General features: G+C 44.9%; 2 long non-coding RNA genes across 2 annotated transcripts in view; both read right to left on the reverse strand.

Moving 5' to 3' along the window:
* The window catches only part of LOC145517772 (uncharacterized), a 38,023-nt gene extending 18,046 nt beyond the window's left edge, over positions 1-19,977 (reverse strand). The window contains exon 1 of the long non-coding RNA XR_014062316.1: positions 19,851-19,977. This is a non-coding gene — a long non-coding RNA (uncharacterized LOC145517772). The remainder of the gene's footprint in view (positions 1-19,850) is intronic.
* Positions 12,738-17,603, reverse strand: LOC145517771 (uncharacterized). The gene is made up of 4 exons (XR_014062315.1): positions 17,001-17,603; positions 16,071-16,221; positions 14,408-15,096; positions 12,738-13,225 (listed from the first exon to the last, which is right to left on the reverse strand). It is a non-coding gene; the product is annotated as an uncharacterized LOC145517771 (long non-coding RNA).
* Positions 19,978-20,824: the final 847 nt, after the last annotated feature.

A 20,824-nucleotide genomic window follows, 5' to 3' on the forward strand; every position in this document is an offset into this window, starting at 1 on the left:
ATCTGATTTCAGAACAACAGAAATGTCTCAAGGTTTCTATTTTTAAATGTTTCTTTAGTTGGTGCCGAGCAAAAACAGAGACCAAAGGCAGTGGATTTTTAGGGAATGCAGGCAATAGTCGAACTCCTTAGCTTCCCCTAAAGTGCATGCTCAGGAAATCTTCAGAGAACACACCCCGCCCAGCGCACAGGTTTATCTGAACAACCGGGTTCGTGCCTGTGCACACATGCTGCTGTTGCTGCTAAGTCGCTTCAGTCGTGTCCGACTCTGTGCGACCCCATAGATGGCAGCCCACCAGGCTCCACCGTCCCTGGGATTCTCCAGGCAAGAATACTGGAGTAGGGTGCCATTTCCTTCTCTAGTGCACGAAAGAGAAAAGTGAAAGTGAAGTCGCTCAGTCGTGTCCTACTCTTAGCGATCCCATGGACTGCAGCCTACCAGGCTCCTCCGTCCATGGGATTTTCCAGGCAAGAGTACTGGAGTGGGGTGCCATTGCTTTCTCCGTGTGCACACATGAGTCTCCCTCAACCCCTCGCCTCCGCAGAGACCCGAAGTTGCGAGGGAAGTCATCAGGCATCAGTCTGATGTGGTATTCAGCTCCCATAAAAAGAAAAATTCTGTGTGGCATGTGTTTGCGCTGTATTAATACTGAGGGAGAAAAAGGGAGCGAGAGAGAAAAAAACAACACATTTTAGGCACTGGATTTTGAGAATTTGCCCCGTGTAGAAACGGAGCATTCTGAAATGAGCACAGTAGCTCAGACACGGAGATAGAGCAGGATGGTGGGAGCAGAGAGGCCGGCCGCGGCCCAGGCTGTGAGACCCACCCTTGGCCCTTCTACCAGGGGCTGCCTTGGACTTCACCGCACCCAAATGGCTCTCTAACGCCAGGGGCAGGGGGCAGGAATGCCTGCACATGCCTGGGGTCCTGGTGGCAGAGAGGAACTTCTGCCCAGGCTGAGATGATGGCAGCATCAGGAAAGCAGATCTGAGCAAGAAGTTAAGGTCAGAGAACCAGACAAGAGTCTCTGAAGGGCTCTAGATGTGGATTTGAGAAGCTGAGGGGTAAACCAGGGATTAGAGCCTGGGGATCAGGGGTCTGGAGGGTAAAGAGAGGCCAGGCCAGAGGAATACACAGACCAGGCATCCCAGCCAGCACTGGCTGAGGTGTACCGGCTGCAGCTGCCTCGGGGAGGGGGAAGCGGGGAGGGGACTGGCTGCATGTGAAGGCAGGGGTGCTTTAAAAAACTGCACCCCTAAACTGTGGAGGTTCAGGCCAAACCTCCCTCCAGAAGTGGCAAGAGCGGTGTGTGTGAACCAGTCCTTCCACTGGCCCTGGTCCTAGTTAACAGTGCGCACTAATCCTGATGCTAAGTAAAGCTTCAGGGGTCATCAGAGGCCACTTTCATTCTTGCCTACCTTGTTTCATCTCCCTAAATCTGGGCAGAATGGAGACCTTGCAAATACACTAAGAAGAGGTATGTGAACTGGTCTTGTGGAATCTGATTTATGGAGCCATCGTGGACTAGCTCTGATTGGTTTGGTTGGGTAGTCAAGTTGTTAGTTAACTAGAACTTGAGAAGAGGCGAGAACTTTGTGAAACCCACCTAGTACTAGTAGCTGGTTCCAAACTCTAGAGAAGTTCCCATCTCTTTCCAATGGGGTCCAAACAGGTAAGTGTCTCTATCCTACCCCCTGCACTGCACTGAATACGGGATAAGGGTGCCCATTTGTAAGCTCCCAGGGACCCTATGATACAACCCTCTACGTTCATCATCTAACAAGGTAGCCACTCCCCCCACCCCGAGACTACCGAGAACTTCAAAGTGGCTACTCTGAGTTGAGATGTGCTGAATTCTAAGACTTAATATGAAAATAGAATGTCAGCAATCTTGTTTGTATGCTTATACTAATTGCGTGTCAAAGTGATAATATTTTGGTTGCATTAAATATATTATTAAAATTAATTTCTTTTTTATTTTATTTTTTAAAAAAATAGACTTTATTTTTCAGAGCAGATTTCACTTCACAACAAAACTGAGCAGAAAATACAGAGTTCTCATCCATGCTCTCTGTCCCTACACCCGAAGCTTCCCCACTGTCAAAGCTCTGCAGTTCCATGGGGCATTTATTACAATTGATGAACCTACGATGACATATTGCTATCACTCACAGTGCACATCCCTTTACCCCTTAATGTGGCTGCTCCATACTTTAAACACCAGTTGAGGCATTGTATTTATTTGAGGGAACACTGCTTTACACTGTACCTGGTGGCAAGTCCAAAACAAAGACCCTTAAATATATTGGGTGATAAATGCATCAGTTCAGTTCAGTCGCTCGGTCATGCCCAACTCTTTGTGAGCCCATGGACTGCAGCACGCCAGGCCTCCCTGTCCATCAAACCAAATAGACCAACCCGGACTTTGAGATCTTAAACCCAATTAAAAGCTGAACTTGGTCCCTTCTTTTTTTTTTTTTTTTTTTAAAGATTTATCTATTGATTTATTTTGGGCTGTGCTGTGCCTTCATTCTGCTGCGCAGGCTTCTCATTTTGGTGGCTTCTCTTGTTGCAGAGCAGGGGCTCAGTAGTTGTGGCCTATGGGCTTAGTTGCTCCACGGCATGTGGAATCTTCCTGGACCAGGGATTGAACCCGTGTCCCTGCATTGGCAAGCGGATTGTTAGCCACTAGACAACCAAGGAGGCCCTGTCCCTTCTTTTTCTAGCCAGTTAGGCAAGAAATTACTCTGAGGAAGATCTTCACATACCCTGTCAACTGAAAATCTTGTCTCAGACCCGGACTCACTTTCCATCCATTCCTGAAATGTGACAATGTAACAGCAGCTCACAGTGGCTCAGGAGGTTGACCTGGGCCTCCCTCTGGGAAAACAAGCCATCTCGAGTGTCTCTGGGAGTTTCTGGCTTTGGTCCTGTTCTCTCAAAAGGCCAGTTTCAATCTCCGATCTCACAGGTCCTGCGCCCAGACCACTTCTCCTTACGTCCCCTCAGGGGCCAGGCCAGCCCGGAGAGGCAGAGTCAAGGCTGGGTGGGAGCCTCGTTCTTTCTTGGCTCCACCCTGGTTACCTTGGACGCTGTTTTTTCCTCTCTGCACTTGGCTGCGGTTATTCGGAAGCCTTGTGCCATAAGCAGATTGGCTTTCCACACCTCACAAACCAGCGCTTGTACTTCCCTCCCCAGGGCTCGCAGAAGACCGGTCTAATTTCCAAAGCTGGCCGGCATTTGAGGCCAGAATTGGCATGAGCCGCTGTCCAAGGCCTGGTGAGAAGGGCTTGTTTGCCTAAGAGGATTAAACAGAGCACAGTCGGCTAAGCTTGCACGGAGTCGGCTAAAGGACTTCAGCTCTAATCTCTTACTAGTGAAGGTCTTGTCAGCAACCACCAGCCACGATGGCGTTTCCTGATGGCTGATGCTGCTCGGGACGCCTCCCGAGGGTGTCACAGGTTGTCTCTTTGCTGTCAATCCACTTCCCCTGCACAAACTCCATCTTTATTCTTCCGGAGAATAGACCCGTCTCCCTCCCTCTCCTCTACTCACCCTGCCTCTCTCAACCACCAGGCTGCCCCATCACACAACAGGAAGAGGAAACAGGGTCACAGGCTCACAGCCTCCTCTTGGAAGAACTTACCCAACCAGAACATTCACTTTGTTCCAAAGAAACTTCTGATTGGAGAAAGCAGAGCGTAATTCTGGGTTTGTGAGCAATCTCTAACTTCAGTCCACCTCTCGATTCTGATTTATTATTCTTTCACCTGTTGGTTCTAACACCGATCTTGGAGTCAAAGGTCATGATCGAAAGTCAGTTTTCCCATAATGCCTTTCTGTATCATTGAAGTATTTAAATTCTTTCTTTTCTATTAGAGCTATTTTTTCCTCTCTGGTCAAGGAGCTATTAGAAAGTATGTCATGCAAAAAAGAAAATCCTAACTAATGCATCAATATTTTATTTAAGATTCTTGCATGAGATGTATTAGCAGAACTCATCTGCTATCTGTGAGTTCTGTGTGCATGATATACCATCAGTGTCAAATTTTGGCATCAGTGTTATACTGGCTTTATACGAAGGCATTGGAAGCATGTATTTTGCTTACTCTAGAAAGGACTTTAAAGTGTTAGAATGACCTACTTCTTAAAGATTTAAATAATCCACTTGTGGTTTTATATGGATCTGGCATCTAGACAACTTTTCAACTTCATATATGTTAATAGTAACTCCTTAGGTTTTTATATGTGTTTGCTTATAATTGAGCATCATTTTTTTTTTCAAAATTTCCTCCATCTTTGTGCTATCTCCTCATTCTCCTCTCTAATTTTATGGATTTGTATTTTGTCCCTCAATTTTTTGGAGGGTGGGGTATCCACCCTCCAAAATAGCTAATGGATAATGGTTTATCTATTTCAGTTAAATGCATTAAGCTTTGGATTCATTTTTCTACCAAATACCTTTTTTTTTGAATTTATTCATTTCCACTCTCAACATTATGTTTTCCTTGTGCCTTCCTTTCTGTAATTACCTTGGGCTCTTTTTCAGACATCTTGAGTTGAATAATCAATGCATTATTGTGATTACTTTTTATTTATTAATGCTAAGTGCTTAAACCTGATAATTTTCCTCTGAGCATTGCTTTAATCATATCCTTAGGTTATGAAGCACAGCTTTTAAATTTATTCATAATTACTATTGTCTAGGTTTTCTGCACAAATGGGCTGGACTCTCTGCTCAGAATATCTACCTACTTTAAGTTTTGGGCTTTCCTCTCTTCTGCAGTAAGAGGGGCTGAGGGAGGGAGGTCTCAGAACACACAGGTGGCTGGTTCAAGGATTCCATCCCATGTTATCCGTATATCTCCTGCCATTCTGAAACAACAAACTTCAGAATATCACTACAGAAAATGGTCCCTCTTTCCCCTATGTCCTCTCTGGGAATTTAATTGTTCCAAGTATAGCACCCCAGGTTGGGTTTTATAGAATTCTTTCACTTACTTTCGGAGACGTTAGCGTCCTGCTTAGATCTGGAGAGTTGATGCTTCATACATTCAGTCAACATTTATCACGTGCCAAGCACTGCTCTGGTTGTTGGCATCCCTGTTCTTGCCACTCTAGTTCATGCATGCGTGCTCAGTCGTGTCTTGCTCGACTCTTTTGCGACCCCATGGACTATAGCTCACCAGGCTCCCCTCCTCTGTTCATGGGGATCCCCAGGCAAGAATACTGGAGTGGGTTGCTGTGCCCTCCTCTAGGGGATATTCCTGACCCAGGGATCAAACCTGCATCTCCTGCATTGCAGGCTGATTCTTTACTGCTGAGATACCAGGGAGGCCCCACTCTAGTTCAATCAGTGCCAAATATTCTTCAGGATGGTTTGGGGGTTATACATATTAGTTCCTGTATGTTCCAGAATTTTATTCCCCCACTTTTTAAATCATATATATCAGTAGTTAATCTGTTGACAAATACTTGAAAAGCTTTTTGGACCCATGAGACTCATAGAAAACTTAAACTTAATCTCCAAGTGACCACATTCATGAATAGAAAAAGAATTCTTTTGACTTAGGCATTTCGCAAGCATTAACTGATCTTTCTTCTCCTAAATAGTATTCACCTTTATGCCTTTTACCTTCCATCAAACAGCAGAGTTTATTGGGCTGATTTATCCTGTTGAAAGTGCGAGGCAGGGCTGGTAATGACTCGAGAGGGCCAAGTCTTGCCCTTGCCCAAGGAGAAAGTCCACACACCCAGCTCTTTGCAGACCTGACTTTGAATCTGAAAATGTGCTTAGCTTCTCTTGTTATTGCCCGAGGCCCTCTACAGGGGCCTGGCAACAACAGCTAATGAGAAAGGTCAGAAGGCATGTCAATAAGCCCATTGTCTGAACTTTTTTTTTCTTTAACTTGCACAAATTGGTCCACCATGAGGCCCAAAGTAAGAGGGACCCATGGTCCTGGGGTCACGCAGTTCCTATGGCTCCTCAAACAAGATCAACCCAAAGAAAGAGACTCAAAAACTAATCATAAATATGGTATTTTAGCATTTAGGGAGCAAATTAATAAGTCACATGCACTTAAAAACTCATAAATTATTTCCTCTAGTGTAACAGCAAGCCCTTTCTTGATCCCTGAGGGGAAGGTGGTTATGGCTATCTGACCAGCAATGAAGATGGAAAACACATGCATTAAGATGTGGAAGAAGTTTATAACTATCAGCCTACTACCTATTTAGTAAAATGCATTCTTTTAAGAAATAAAATATGTTTTTCATTAAAAAGGAACTAATCATAAATCATACTGGAGGTTTTAGCTACAACTGGAGAATTGTAAGATGAAGTAGAGTGTTTCTCAGGCAGATTTTTGCTCTGTGTCAATGGCCTCTGTCATCCTATGCTGGATGCCCTGAGCTTCCAGACAGAACTTGGAGACTGAGTCCAACTCTGCACTCGGGGAAACCAAAGGCAGTGCCAAGTGAGTGTGTAGACACTCTTCAGTCACTTGCCTTGTGTTATGATGATTCAAAAAGCCTTCCAGTCAGAGACCCAAATCATACACTGGCTTAAGCTTTTAAAATAAAATAATAAAAAAAAATTCCCTCTGGGGCTTCCCTGGTGGTCCAGTGGTTAAGACTCCATGATTCCAACACAGAGGGCACAGATTTGATCCCTGATCAGGAAACTAAGATCCCTCATGCTGTGCAATGCACCCCCCCCCCCCAAAAAAATCCTCTTGGAATAAGAGTTGGCAGGCTCTCCTTGAGTGGATGCAGCAGATGCAAGAACCTTAACCCTGTCTCCATACAGTTTTGGGGATGTTGTGTCTTTGAATTCCCTGATAAGCTCAGCTGGTAAAGAATCCACCTGCAATGCAGGAGACCCCAGTTCAATTCCTGGGTTGGGAAGATCTGCTGGAGAAGGGATAGGCTACCCACTCCAGTATTCTTGGGCTTCCCTGGTGGCTCAGCTGGTAAAGAATCCGCCTGCAATGTGGGAGACCTGGATTCAATCCCTGGGTTCGGAAGATCGCCTGGAGAAGGGAAAGGCTACCTGCTCCAGTATTCTAGCCTGGAGAATTCCAGGGAGTATACAGTCCACGGGGGTCGCAAAGAGTCAGACACCACTGAGTGACTTTCACTTTCACTTTGTCTTTGAATTCAGCCTCTCTTGCTAGCCCTTTCTGAAAGAAGACAGTGTCACCAAGATATCGCCCAAGACAGATGGCTCTTTTATTGACTTTTTTTTTCAAAGAAGCAGGTAGGAAATGGAGAAAAATTGATTGGCGAGGTGGTGGTGAGAATCCAGGCTCTCTAAAGCACTCTGTGATTGTGTATGTGGAGAAGGGGAGGGGAGGGGGGCTCATGCACAGGACAGTCAGTGCACTGACCAGGACTTGACAACAATGGCCGGACAAGCTAGAACTGACTTCCAGAAAATGCTTGCCTTTTAGACCCAGCTCTTAATAAGAGGCAAGATTCACTGAGCTGGTCAGGAAAGCAGCAGATAGAGGTGACAGCAGCATTAAATTTTCCCAGCACAAGCTAGCCTTATCTTTTTAGAGAAGAGACAAAGGTTCCAGGCTAAGAACAACCTCTCCGTCTGGAACTATCTTTGCAACCCTAAAGCTGACTTTCATCCTAAGGGCGTTTGTCAAACTTCAGTGGTCAGGTCACATGAAGAAGAAGTCTACGGGGACTACCCTCGATATCCGATGGTTATGACTCTGAGCCTCCATGGCTGGGGGCATGGATTTGATTCCTGGTTGGGGAACTAAGGTCCTGCATGCTGCACAGTTTGTGCGGCCAAAAAAAGGAAAGAAAGGAAGAACCTCGGGACCTCCCAAAGTATGGGATCTGGTAGAAGAGCTTCACACAGTGAAGAGACATGAACTGGATATTTGCTGTCCTTCTCCACCATCACTCTGACAGCAAGGCAAACTGCCTTTATCCAACCTCAGTACTTGGGTAGAGGAACAAAATCTCTGCCTTGATTATTCATAAGCACAAGGCCATTGTATAATTTTCCAACCTCAATCCACATTATGTGGATAGTCCCAAAAGTTCAACTGGAGAATTAATATAGAGAGCTGCTGAGCTGGAAGTGGTCCTGGGCTCATGGCACTATGGAAAAAGCGAATCCTCTCAGATTTGCCTCATAGAATTGCCACAAATGAAGCTTTTGAAAAATATGAGCTCATCAGCACAGATCACGAAATTCACAATGATGGCAGCTCCCTAAGCATAATAGAGAGTTCCAGAAAAACATTTATTTCTGCTTTATTGACTATGTCAAAGCGTTTGACTGTGTGGATCACAATAAACTGTGGAAAATTCTGAAAGAGATGGGAATACCAGACCACCTGACCTGCCTCTTGAGAAACCTGTATGCAAGTCAGGAAGCAACAGTTAGAACTGGACATGGAACAGACTGGTTCCAAATAGGAAAAGGAGTACGTCAAGGCTGTATATTGTCACCCTATTTATTTAACTTATACGCAGAGTACATCATGAGAAACGCTGGGCTGGAGGAAGCACAAGCTGAAATCAAGATTGCTGGGAGAAATATCAATAACCTCAAATATGCAGATGACACCACCCTTATGGCAGAAAGTGAAGAACTAAAGAGCCTCTTGATGAAAGTGAAAGAGGAGAGTGAAAAAATTGGCTTGAAGCTCAACATTCAGAAAACTAAGATCATGGCATCCAGTCCCATCACTTCATGGCAAATAGATGGGGAAACAGTGGAAACACTGGCTGACTTTATTTTTTGGGGCTCGAAAATCACTGAAGATGGTGATTGCAGCCATGAAATTAAAAGACGCTTACTCCTTGGAAGGAAAGTTATGACCAACCTAGACAGCATATTAAAAAGCAGAGATATTACTTTGTCAACAAAGGTCCGTCTAGTCAAGGCTATGGTTTTTCCAGTAGTCACGTACGGATATGAGAGTTGGACTATAAAGAAAGCTGAGAGCCAAAGAATTGATGCTTTTGGTGTTGGAGAAGACTCTTGAGAGTTCCTTGGACTGCAAGGAGATCCAACCAGTCCATCCTAAAGGAAATCAGTCCTGGGTGTTCATTGGAAGGACTGATGTTGAAGCTGAAACTCCAATACTTTGGCCACCTGATGCGAAGAGCTGACTCATTTGAAAAGACTCTGATGTTGGGAAAGATTGAAGGCAGGAGGAGAAGGGGACAACAGAGGATGAGATGGTTGGATGGCATCATCGACTCAATGGACATGAGTTTGGGTAAACTCTGGGAGTTGGTGATGGACAGGGAGGCCTGGTGTGCTGTGGTTCATGGGGTCGCAAAGAGTCAGATACGACTGAGCGACTGAACTGAACTGAACTGAACTGAAGCATAATACAGCTGAAAAAACAGACCAGAGATGCAGCTTCCAAAAGTTTCAGATATTGATTTATCAGCCAAGGAATATAAAACAGGTATTTTTAACTTGATTCAAAGGAAACAGAAGCTACAGGGGTCTGTGTGAGTTTGCTAGTGCCGCCATAACTATGTTCCACAGACTGTGTGGCTTAAAGAATGGAGATTTACTTTCTCATGGTTCTAGAGGCTATAAGTCCAAGATCAAGGTCAAGGTATTGGCTGGGGTGATTCTTCCTGAGGTGTCTCTGGGTGGCTTGCAGATGGGTGTCTTCTCTCTTTGTCCTCACAGTGTCTTTTCTTTTTGTGTGTCTGTCCTGTGTCTTAATCTGTTCTTAAAAGGATACCATATCTCTTCATAAAAGTCAATTTGGATTAGGACCCATCCCAATGACCTCCTTTAACTTTAATTACCTCTTTAAAAGCCCTATCTCCAAATACAGTCACATGCTGCGGTACTGGCATTTAGAATCTCAGTATATGAATTTTGAAGGGACACAATTCAGCCCACTACATGTCCTATAAGTATATAAGTGAGGAACAAAAAATATATAAAAGCTATCAAGCAGATTTGAGAAAAGATCCAACTAGAACTTCTAGAAATGAAAAATGTCATAACTAAACATTTTTTGTAAGCCTCAATGGGTGGTTTAAGAGAAGATTAGCATAGCTGAAGAAAGAATTAGAAAACTGGAAGGCAGACCAGCAGTTTACTTTTTACACAGTTCAGAGAGAAAAAAGAACTAATCAAAAGTGATGAAAGACCCCAGTCCTCAGATACAGGCATCCCTAGGAACCCAGCAGGATTTTTAAAAGAAGAAAAAAGAGAAAGAAATGCATGCCCATATATACAATAATAAAACCTTAGAACGCTAAAGCCAGAGAGGGCCTAAAAATCAGGCAAAGAAGATAGATAGGTTACTTACAAAGAAATGACACATTTGCAGCTGATTTCATAAGAGCCATCACAGAAGCAAGATGATAGTGGAAAATATTTTTAATATGCTGAGAGAAAACAACCACCAACCCAAAAGTATATGTGCAGTGAAGATATCTTTCAAAAATAAGAGTCAAGTAAAACATTTTGAGGTAAGGAAAAATAAACTGTGATTAAAGGAAATTCTAAAGGCTTGGCTGAGGAAGAGGAAATAATCTCAGTAGAAAGACCGAGATGAAAGATGGCATAATAGGCCCAGAAAGTGGCAAAAATAGGAGTAGATCCAAAAAACACTGCAGAAAACAATGACAATAAACGTCTGTGGATAAAAGAAAGATAGAAATATAATACGCAGCAACAAGAGTATGTAAATTGGAAGGGGTAATAGGATTAAAGTGTTTTAAAATTTTTGTAATGTATGGAAGGAGGGAAACATTAATTACATTTAGAATATGATAAGTTTGCTTATTAATATTCTAGGATAAGCTTTAGGAGAAGGGAATTAGGTATATTGCTTTCAAAGTACTAGAAAAAAATGAAAAGAGATGAGTCCAAAAGAAGCAAAAAAAAAAAAAAAAACAAGAGCTATAGAGAAAGTAGGATAATTACAAAACACAAAATTGATCTGGATAAAACATTTCAGTGATGACACTGAAATGAAAATAGACTAAATGCCTCAGTTAAAAGTCAAAGATGTCAGACTAGATTTAAAATATCTAGTTAAATGCTCTTTTAGAAGAGACACATCTAAAATATAAGGATCAAGGGATCCCAAGTACAGAATGAAAAAAGATACAACAGGCAGACCTGAAACATTCCTGCCTTCATGACTTTAGTTTCCTGTTTGGATCTTTGTTAACTCTGCTACCCCTCTTGACTTCTTAAATTAATGTTTAACTCATGAATTTTTAGCCTTTCTTCTTTCTTAATATAATAATTTAAAACCATAACATTTCCTCTAAATAATAATTTTAGTTACAGCCTATACATCTTGCAGGAGGGGTGAAGGATTTGTTTTAACTTTTTATTTTCTATTGGATATAGCAAATAAACAATGTTGTGACAGTTTCAGATGGACAGCAAACGGACTCAGCCATACATATACAATGTATCCATTCTCCCCCAAACTCCCCTCCCATCCAGGTTGCCGCATAACATTGAGCAGAGTTCCCTGTGCTCCTTAGTAGGTACTTGCTGGCTATCTATTTTAAATACAGCAGTGTGTACATGTCCATCCTAAACTCCCTAACTACCCTTTCTCCCTAGAGAAAGTTTTTTTTGTTTATCTATATATGACTGCTTTGAAAAATGTTGAATGGCATGGAGATATACTCATAATAATACATTGTCAAATATAAAAATCAAATAGCAAAGTGGGACCGTGATTCTCATTATTCAAAGAAAGATATAACCATACCTATTTATATGGTATATGCATGGGAAAAGGATAAGAAGGAAACACACTAAAATATATGCAGCAGAAACTCAAGATAGGAGGGTTACAAGTATTTTTAGCTTTCTTTATACCTTCCTATATTTCTATAATGAAAGTGGGTTAATTCTGTAGCCCGGAAAGAATTACAAAAAAAGAAAAGCAAGCAATACTTATAGAATTGATAATTTAACATGAAAAAGTATACTAGAAGGGGGGACCAGTCTACTCATGTTGTCTTCAACAAGCAGTGTTGCAGTTCCCATTGCTCTCCCACCCTCATGGTCACGAGCAGCAAGGAGACAAGGAGTGTGCCCCTGACAAGCTTGTCTCCTATGCCAGGTGGCTCAGAGCTGGCCTTTGCCTGGTTTTGTGATCTCGTGTACCTCACTGCTACGCAACATGCAATCTCACTCTCCTCTCTCTCTGAGACAAGATGTGGGGGATAGAGGATTCTAAAAGTTATAACAAGCTCTCAAAACTGAGTTCTTAAAAGAGTAACCCAAGATGCTGCCTGCCAATGTGGGAGACATAAGAGGCGACGGTTCAATCCCTGGGTCAAGGAGATCCCCTGGGAGGAGGGCATGACAACTCACTCTAGTATGCTTGCCTGGAGAATCCCAATGGACAGAGGAGCCTGGCAGGTTACAGTCCATGGGGTCGAAAAGAGTCGGACGCGACTGAAGTGACTTAGCACACAAGCACGCATGCGCTCTAAGGAGAAACAGAGCCGTGCACCATGGTTTTGTGGGAATGTAGGTCAAGGGGCCATTTGTTTGTTTTTGTTTTGAAGATGAGCTGTGTCAAGTCAGATGTACATGTCCGTGGGGACGATCCTGGGGTAAGAAAGCTTTTGAAGATACAGAAAGATGAGCCAGTCTCCCCGTTCTATGAGAAATCAGTCAGTGGTCATCTGCAGAGCCCTCAGAGACCACTGCTTGTGAGTGAGTCATACGATGAGAAGTACTCCTATGGACACCCTTTGAGTTTCCATGTGTGAGAATAAAGGCTAATTTTAATTGGATTGGACAATGGGAATGTGGCCACTAACAGCTTGACATCAATAGTCTTTTAACAACTCTGGGTGGTGATTTCATCAGTTGGCATGAATCTTACCACCCAGTGAGACATACCACTTATGATATGGCCCCTGCAGAGGCAGGAGGCACTGGGTGACTCACCAAGCGGGGTGTTCCTTTGAGTGAGCACCAAAAGTAGGGGAGTCCCCTTGGACTTCCATCTGCCACTGCAACTGAGTGCCAATCCCCATCCCGACCCCCAAGATAACATGGACAGGGCTGGGTTTTAGAATGATTCCCCTACTCAGCTGGGGTTGCCTGCCTTCACCCAGAGTTGTCGTTTTTGCCTTAGCTTCTCTTTCTGGCAGTAGACACTCAAGAGGTCTCAGGGACTTGATATGGGAGAGCTGGTTCCTTCATCAATCTCTTCCTTTCTCCTGAGTTGCTCTGCTGTAAGAGGTCAAGAGGAGATAGGTGGGTGGAGATGGAACCAGGCACACTACACACATCAATATAGATACATTGCTGCAGAGCCATGTGTCTGAGATAATTCATTTAAAGGGATAGACTATTTCTGCTCTCCTCTCAAACTCCAAAGCACAGGATTTTTTTGAAATAAGGACCACCAAAGACCTGATAATGCCCATGATGGAGCACACTGCTTCCCTCCAGACTGAGGACAGCGTGGCACTGGGCAACAGACCCAGATTCAGCTATTGAGTCCAGTTTTCCAGGAAGCAATACATGTAACTCTCTGCCTTAAGCGCAGAGGTCTGCATCGTGGCTGCATCCCCAGCCCACCCTGAGAGCAACTGCCTTGGCCTTGCCAACAAAACACCAGTAATCCGTGCTGGTGAGTGCACACTCCCACACTGGAATGCCCAGGCTGAGAAGAGATGTGCCATTCTAGAATCACTTAGAGGCCCACAATGCTCAGAGCCATCTGTGCTTAAAACAGAGGTTGCTTACTCAAAACAGAGCGCTTTAGTGATCGCTGTTACCCTAGGAAGCCATTTGGGCAAATACTAGAAAGCACAGCTGTGTGGTGTGGTGTCACTGCCTTCTCTTTGGTTTCACACCAGCTTGTGTTTGAATGAGAGAGCTCTGGTGGCCACTGGGGAACAGTAGAAGGAAAGATCAGATATCACCATGTAAGCGTTAAATAACTCGCAATGCCAGGAAATGACATTGAGGCAAGATGTCAAAGGAATAGCCCTGTGCTGACAGGTTCCGGTCTGAAATCTTGCTGGGCTTTTGTTTTTTCCTATTCTTGAGGGACCTCGGCAGGGAAAGCATTACTATAGAAGTCTAGAGCAGTTGATGTAATAATTTATTATCAACACCAATTGAAATAGTGATTTGCCCATGGTTTGTGACTAATAAAGGGCTTCCCTTGTGGCTCAGCTGTTAAAGGATCAGCCCGAAATGTGGGAGACCTGGGTTCGATCCCTGGGTTGGGAACATCCCCTGGAGAAGGGAACAGCTATTCACTCTAGTATTCTGGCCTGGAGAATTCCATAGACTGTATAATCCATGGGGTCACAAAGAGTCGGACACAACTGAGCACCTTTCACTTTCACTTGTGACTCATAATAGAATAATAACGTGGTACCCATCATGCAAATGAATTACCTGTGCATCATCACCTTATACTCAGGTATATTAATTCCCTGGGCTGCCATAGCAAATTACCACAAACGTGGTGCTTTCAAACAATGGAAATTTCTTCTCTCACAGTGCTGGAGACCAGAAGTCTAGAAGGAAGGTGTCAGCATCTTTACTCCAAAAGTCCAAGGGGAGGTTGAGTCTTCCTTGCCTTTGAGGACTTCAGCTTCTGGTGGCTCCTGGCTTTCCTTGGCTTGTGACTGATCTCTGCCTCCGTCTTCCCAGGTCATCTTTGCTCTGTGTCTTGCTGTGACCATTATTTCCCTCTCCTTTCTCTTATAAAGACACCGGTCATTGGATCTAGGGCCTTCCTTTAAAGCCAGCATAATCTCATCTCAAGATCCTTAACGAATTATATCTGCAAAGACCCTTTTGGCAAATCAGTTCACATTCTGAGGTTTCAGATGGACAGGAATTCTGGAGGGTAGATACTATTCAACCCACCACACCAGGGAACATATAATTTAGTAAAAGAGATGAGGCAAATGGTGGTGAACTAGAATACAAGATCGCATATGAGTTCTGGAAGACGCTGGTGATGAGTGACGAGTATGCAAAGGAGGAAGTACTCCCACTCAGCAGATCCAGAGGTAGTAGGTGGATAAAGTCATTGGAGAGAGAAGCCTTGAGGAATGATTTTGTAAGATGGGGCATTTCTGGAAGAGAAGAACCACATGTACAAAAACAGAGAGAGAAAACAGAGACTGTTCAGGGAGCTTGGGGGTTCTGCTTACTGCACTATTTTGAAGAATAATCATTGGCCACTTTCTACATGACCCTGAACATTGATTACAAGCATCCAGCACAGAACTTTACACATATCAGAGAGCTGGTTGAGATTTGGTGACTGATAACATGGGGATGTTTAACTCTGCCTCTCCTACTCAAATTCTCAAATTGCTAAGCTAACCTTTGTTGTCATACACATTATCCTTTGCCAACATGCACTAAATAGAATCAATGTAGTGATTAATTACTTAATTCAAATCAGCAGCTAATTAAAGTTGAGTCTAGAAGGGTAACATGGCCCTAATGACTAAATCGGCTAATTGTTTCCCATATTCCTGGAACAAATTCCTACTTCATCGTCCTTCTTTCATGCAATGAATTCACAGTTTACAAGACACAGGGCCCTGACTAGGGAAGTCACTACTGAGCAGCATGGACTGGCCCCTGCTCTGTCCTGTTCACAGGACATGTCACCCCAATGCCCACATGCCACCTACCAGCGACCGCAATGTGAAGTTACATTTCCTTTCATACCCAAGTTACGATGACTCTGGGCTCCTACCCACCAACTTACCAAGAGTCTCCTTCAACAAATATTCCAGAATAGTCACGAGATCTGCCTGCCTTGGTTAATGAATCGGTCCTCCTTGACCTTTCTTTGCTAACTGCTTACCTGGGGGGGTGGAAACTCAGGCCAGCAGTCTCAGCCTGACTCCTACCCACTGCTTCTAGACCACGCTGCCTGCAGGAGGAGGAGCCTGGGGGACACCGCCAGCTGTTTGGGGTTGTCCTAGCCTCCTGTCAAGACTACCCTCTGCTCCCGGGGCCCCGCCCTCCGAGGCAGGGTCCAGTCTCTGTTTAGCATCTGAGGCCACACAGGGCTAAGGTTCTGCCTGGTTACCTGGTAGTTTGAACTCCATCTCCTCCACCTGTCCTCAGCCTCCTGTGGATGTGGGTGTCGTTTCTCAGCCCTCACTTGACCGGTGTGATCAACAAAATGACCCTTGGTTGATTGATACATCAGAATCTCTGAGAACCACAGAAGGCTTCACCTTCACAGAATGCAAGGAATTTCATTAACCACTTGCTCCAACTTTCACTTTTTATAGAGGTTAAATGATTTTTCCAAGGACATATACATAAAAATATTCAATACTATGGGTGCCTAACTCTATTTCAGTCTATTGTATTAGTATCCTAGGGCTGCTCTGAGAGAGTCCCCAAACCAAGTGGCTTAAACAATAGAAGTGTAGTGTCTCACAGTTCTAGAGACTAGAAGCCAGAGGTCAAGGTGTGGGCAGGGTTGGGTCCTGCTGAGGTCTGTGAGGGGACATGTGTTCATGTCTCTCCCCCGGTTGCTGGTGTTTGCTGGCAACCTTGGTTTGTACTGAGTTGACCAAAAAGTTTGTTCGGGTTTTTGTTGTAATAGAAAACCCGAACAAACTTTTTGGCCAAGCTAATAGAAGCATCAGCTCAGTCTGTGCCTCCATCTTCACAGATTTCCCCCTTTCTAAGGACATCACTCAGATTAGATTAGGGTTCACCCTCCTCTACTATGCTGGAGGAGAAAATAGCAACCCACTCCAGGATTCTTGCCTGGGAAATCCCATGGATAGAGGAGCCTGGCGGGCTACAGTCCATGGGGTCACAAAGAGTTGGACACAACTGAGCGACTGAGCACTCCTTCAGTATGATCTCTCATCTTATTACATGTGCAATGACCCCATTTCTAAACAAGGTCACATACTGAGGGACTGAGGGTCAGGACTTTGATGTATGAATTTGGAAGGCTGGGGACACGTTTCAGCCCGTAACATCTGTCCTCACTCACGTCAGCACATGGGGCTTGATGGGAGTCATCTCCTCATGCAGTTGGAGTCTGTCAAGACACAGGATCAGGAGTTCCGGGAAGCAGACACAACTGTTTTTGGCAGAGGTGATCTGTGTTTACCTTAGAACATATGTTGACTTTCCAAACAAATTCCATTTTCTTACTGTCCTCAAAACCACTTTGCAACCAAAATGTTCAATAAGGGCTCACCAGCGTGGATGCCTCTTAGGACATTCAGGATATGTAAGTAGGATGGGGGCGTCAGGACTTCTTAGCCTTGGTAGGAACCAGCCAGTGCGGACCCGCTCTGTGGCTGCCCACTGTTATTCCAGCCTGGCAATCACAGCCTCCCCCAGAAGCCACTGGCATTTATTTAGAAACTAATTGTGCTGCGGTTTGGGACACGAAATGGAAAAAGATCAGTTCACATTGCAATCCATTGCAATTCATCTTGGAATGAAATGGCTGTTGTGGCACCAGAAGAAAATTGTTCCATTAAGTCAAAGGCAAACCTCAATTCGAAGGATGGAAAGGCCAGAGCCTTGAGATGAGAGTCTCTGTGTTTCAGAACCATGGCTGCATGTTAATAACCCTGCTGACATCACAATGCCCAGGTCCTGTTGCCTGGAGAACTCCTTTACCCTCCCTCCCTTTCCCCTAACTGTTCATTCTCAATTATCCACAAACATTTTAATGACAGCAACATTCTATTCTCAGACAGTCTGACCCTTGTCTTCTAAGAAAGCTATGCCTATGCTTTCCTTTCTAACATTCTGACTGTCCCCAACCTTTGAACTGCACCGCCTTTAAGATCTGGATCCCTCCTCCAACAACCAGCAGAAAATCTTATAAGACACCCATCTTACTGCACACATGTGTCTGATTTCCCTTGGGAGCCTTTTAAAAATGCTGGGCTCCACACCAGACTGACTAAATTGGAATCTGCATTTTAGGATGCCCCCATGAGCAGAATGGGTTTCCCAGGTGGCGCTAGTGGTAAAGAACCTGCCTGTCAATGCAGGAGACATAAGAGACATGGGTTCGATCCCTGGGTCGGGAAGATCCTCTGGAGGAGGGCATGGTAATCCACTTCAGTAAACCTGCCTGGAGAATGCTATGGACAGAGGAGCCTGGCAGGCTACAGTCCATAGGGTCACAAAGAGTCAGACACAACTGAAACAACTTAGCATGCACAGATTCATAGGCAGAATATATCCACTCTCCCAGGGTGAGGGCTGGGTGCGGACCCTCAATAGATAATTTTCAAACCAGTGAATGGATCCATATCTCTCAAGCACACACTCCATCCTTGGCTGACCACCATTAGTGGTCATAGAATGCAAACTACGATTAACATGAATTATTCATTTCCCAGGACCCGCTTAGTTCTCTGCAAAACAATCAATATTTTGATATGACACAAAGAATGGCCCATCTGCATTTCTGAATCAAACACAAATACTTTTTTGATCTTCCACTGTTTGGGATTCTCTGTGTCGTTGTTTTAACAACTCAACTAGGATTGCTAAAGTTAATTCAAACTTCTTATAGTTTTTTTCATTGAGCATTAGAGAATGCTGATCCTGAAAGGAAACATCAGGATCATTGAGACCAACCTCCTCACTCATCAGATGAGGATACCAACTGATTCTCTTCCTTCACATTAGTTACAAGTCCTAAGGTATCTATCTATTTGTTGTTGTTTTTAGTCGCTCACTCAGTCGTGTCTGACTCTTTGCGACCCCATGGAATGTAGCCCACCAGGCTCCTCTGTCCATGGAATTTCCTAGGCAAGAATACTGGAGTGGGTTACCACTTCCTTCTCCAGGAGATCTTCCTGACTCAGGAATCAAACCCATGTCTCCTCCACTGGCAGGTGGATTCCTTACTACTGAGTCACCTGGGAACCCCCCCCCCCCATATATATATATGCATAATCTCTGGGACTGTGGGTCTCATCTGCTCACACTCCCTATGGATATTTTTCCTGGGCTGCTCTTCCCTGGGCTGTTCCTTTTGCTCCTCCTTGGGTCATCCTCTGTGGTCCCTGACCACCACAGGAAACTTCCAGACAATATAGAAATGCTGGTGCTGAAGTTCCTGGAGCTCCCAACTTCCCTCATATTCCCACAGGCCTAGACGGTTGCTGTGGACGTCTGGAGAAGAGTTCATTTTCCCGGAGATCACCGACAGGGGGGAAAAAAAACCCCACGTCGTCTGTAGTGAGTAGGTCTGTCCAGGAGGTGGTGTCGTTAGTACAACTGAAGTAGGTCAGGTTGTAGAGGGGAAGCTAATCAGTTTGATCTTGAAATAATAAACCCATGCCACCTCCGCACACTCCCTTCCCCACATGTGACAAACACCTGCCTGGGCCTCTAGGGCGTGGGTGATTTTGCAAACACTCTTCTCAGCTCCCAGGCCAGCTGCCTGGAGGCTAGGGGACACGTGAGAAGCCATGGGCGCGCTGGCTGTGTTCAGGGGCTGTGAGAGCAGTGCTCCCTCCGTACCCGGACACCCCTCCTCCTTCCTGGGCCAGTGGGGTTGTCTGCTGTGGTCATTAATCGCCCGGGAAAGCCTTCCAGACGACACGCAAAGCCTGGCACTGAGGCTCCCAGCGCGCTGGGCTTCCCTAGCAAGCTCCTTCTGCCATTTCAACACACACCTGGAGGTTCCTGCTGGGCGGAGTCCATTGAGACAGGATAGTCAACAAAAGCGCCCCACATATGGAAAATATCCCTAGACCCCACTTTTTGTGAGCAACTCCCACTGGTGTCTGAACAACGCTGAAATAAATAGTCCCTCTCTGTGTGGTCTTGAAGAAAAAAAAAAGATGCTGTGAAAATCACTTACTAGTGACGCCTTCTCTGGGGTCAGTCTTGTTTTCTAACATTAGGAAGTTCCATTTCTATGTGGAAAAAGTACCTTGTGTCTTCACCAGAGAGAGGGGACCGCAGACTCGGCTGACTCTCTCTGCTACGGGCCAGACGTTTTATGTTGTCATCGTCTGTTCATCAAAGACTCTGTTCTCCTGCGACTTCACAGAGGGACAGGTCAGACTCTGAAAGGGGGGCTTTGATACATCCCTGGGGTCACACATGTGTCAGCCACGGAGGCGGGGCACACCCAGAGCTCAGGCTTTCTTTGCTGTGTTACCTGTTGCATGGATACTAAACAAGTGTGGTTTTTGAATGGAAAGTCATAACAGTTATAGAATAGCGCCCCTTAACATTTGGGTGGTCCTTTACATATACAAAATGCTTTTCCATTGCCCAAGACCTGCTGAGACAACTCCTGCGCTGAGGTCCACCCCTCTTGGGTTCTGGCTCTCTCCTTGGCCACCTCTCCCACTGTGGCCTCAAGCCACGGGTCTCCCCACTGGGCTGGCCCTTGCTCCCCGATTCACAGCAAATCTGATGATTGATACTGGAAGGCTGCCACCCATGCCCATTCCCTGGGGGGTTCCAGGGTCATAGATCCTGGGTGGGCCTGGGAAGGTGGGCACCAGAGGGGAGCAGCTCCCTGTAAGCAAATTTGGCCTGTCTCTCAGGGTACCCAGGGCCAGCCTTGGCTGACGCCCAGCAAAACATCAGTGATAAGAGCACTGCTCGGCAAAGCCCAGCTTCCTTCCTCACCCACCAACAAATGTGGTCTTTTGGCTGAAGCCCTTTAATTGGGAAATTAAGTCTTATGTGTCTGATTCCTAAGTTAAATTGGACCCAAGAGCGAACTGGATCTGCATTGAAGAGGAACCAGAAATCTAATAAGTTCTGGGGTATGCTGAGCTTGCTACATCATAGTAATAATAATGGCTGACATTTGCTGGG

The sequence above is a fragment of the Giraffa tippelskirchi genome, chromosome 8, assembly GCF_054371585.1.
Source record: "Giraffa tippelskirchi isolate mGirTip1 chromosome 8, T2T-mGirTip1v1.2.pri, whole genome shotgun sequence".
In the NCBI taxonomy this organism is placed as follows: domain Eukaryota; kingdom Metazoa; phylum Chordata; class Mammalia; order Artiodactyla; family Giraffidae; genus Giraffa; species Giraffa tippelskirchi.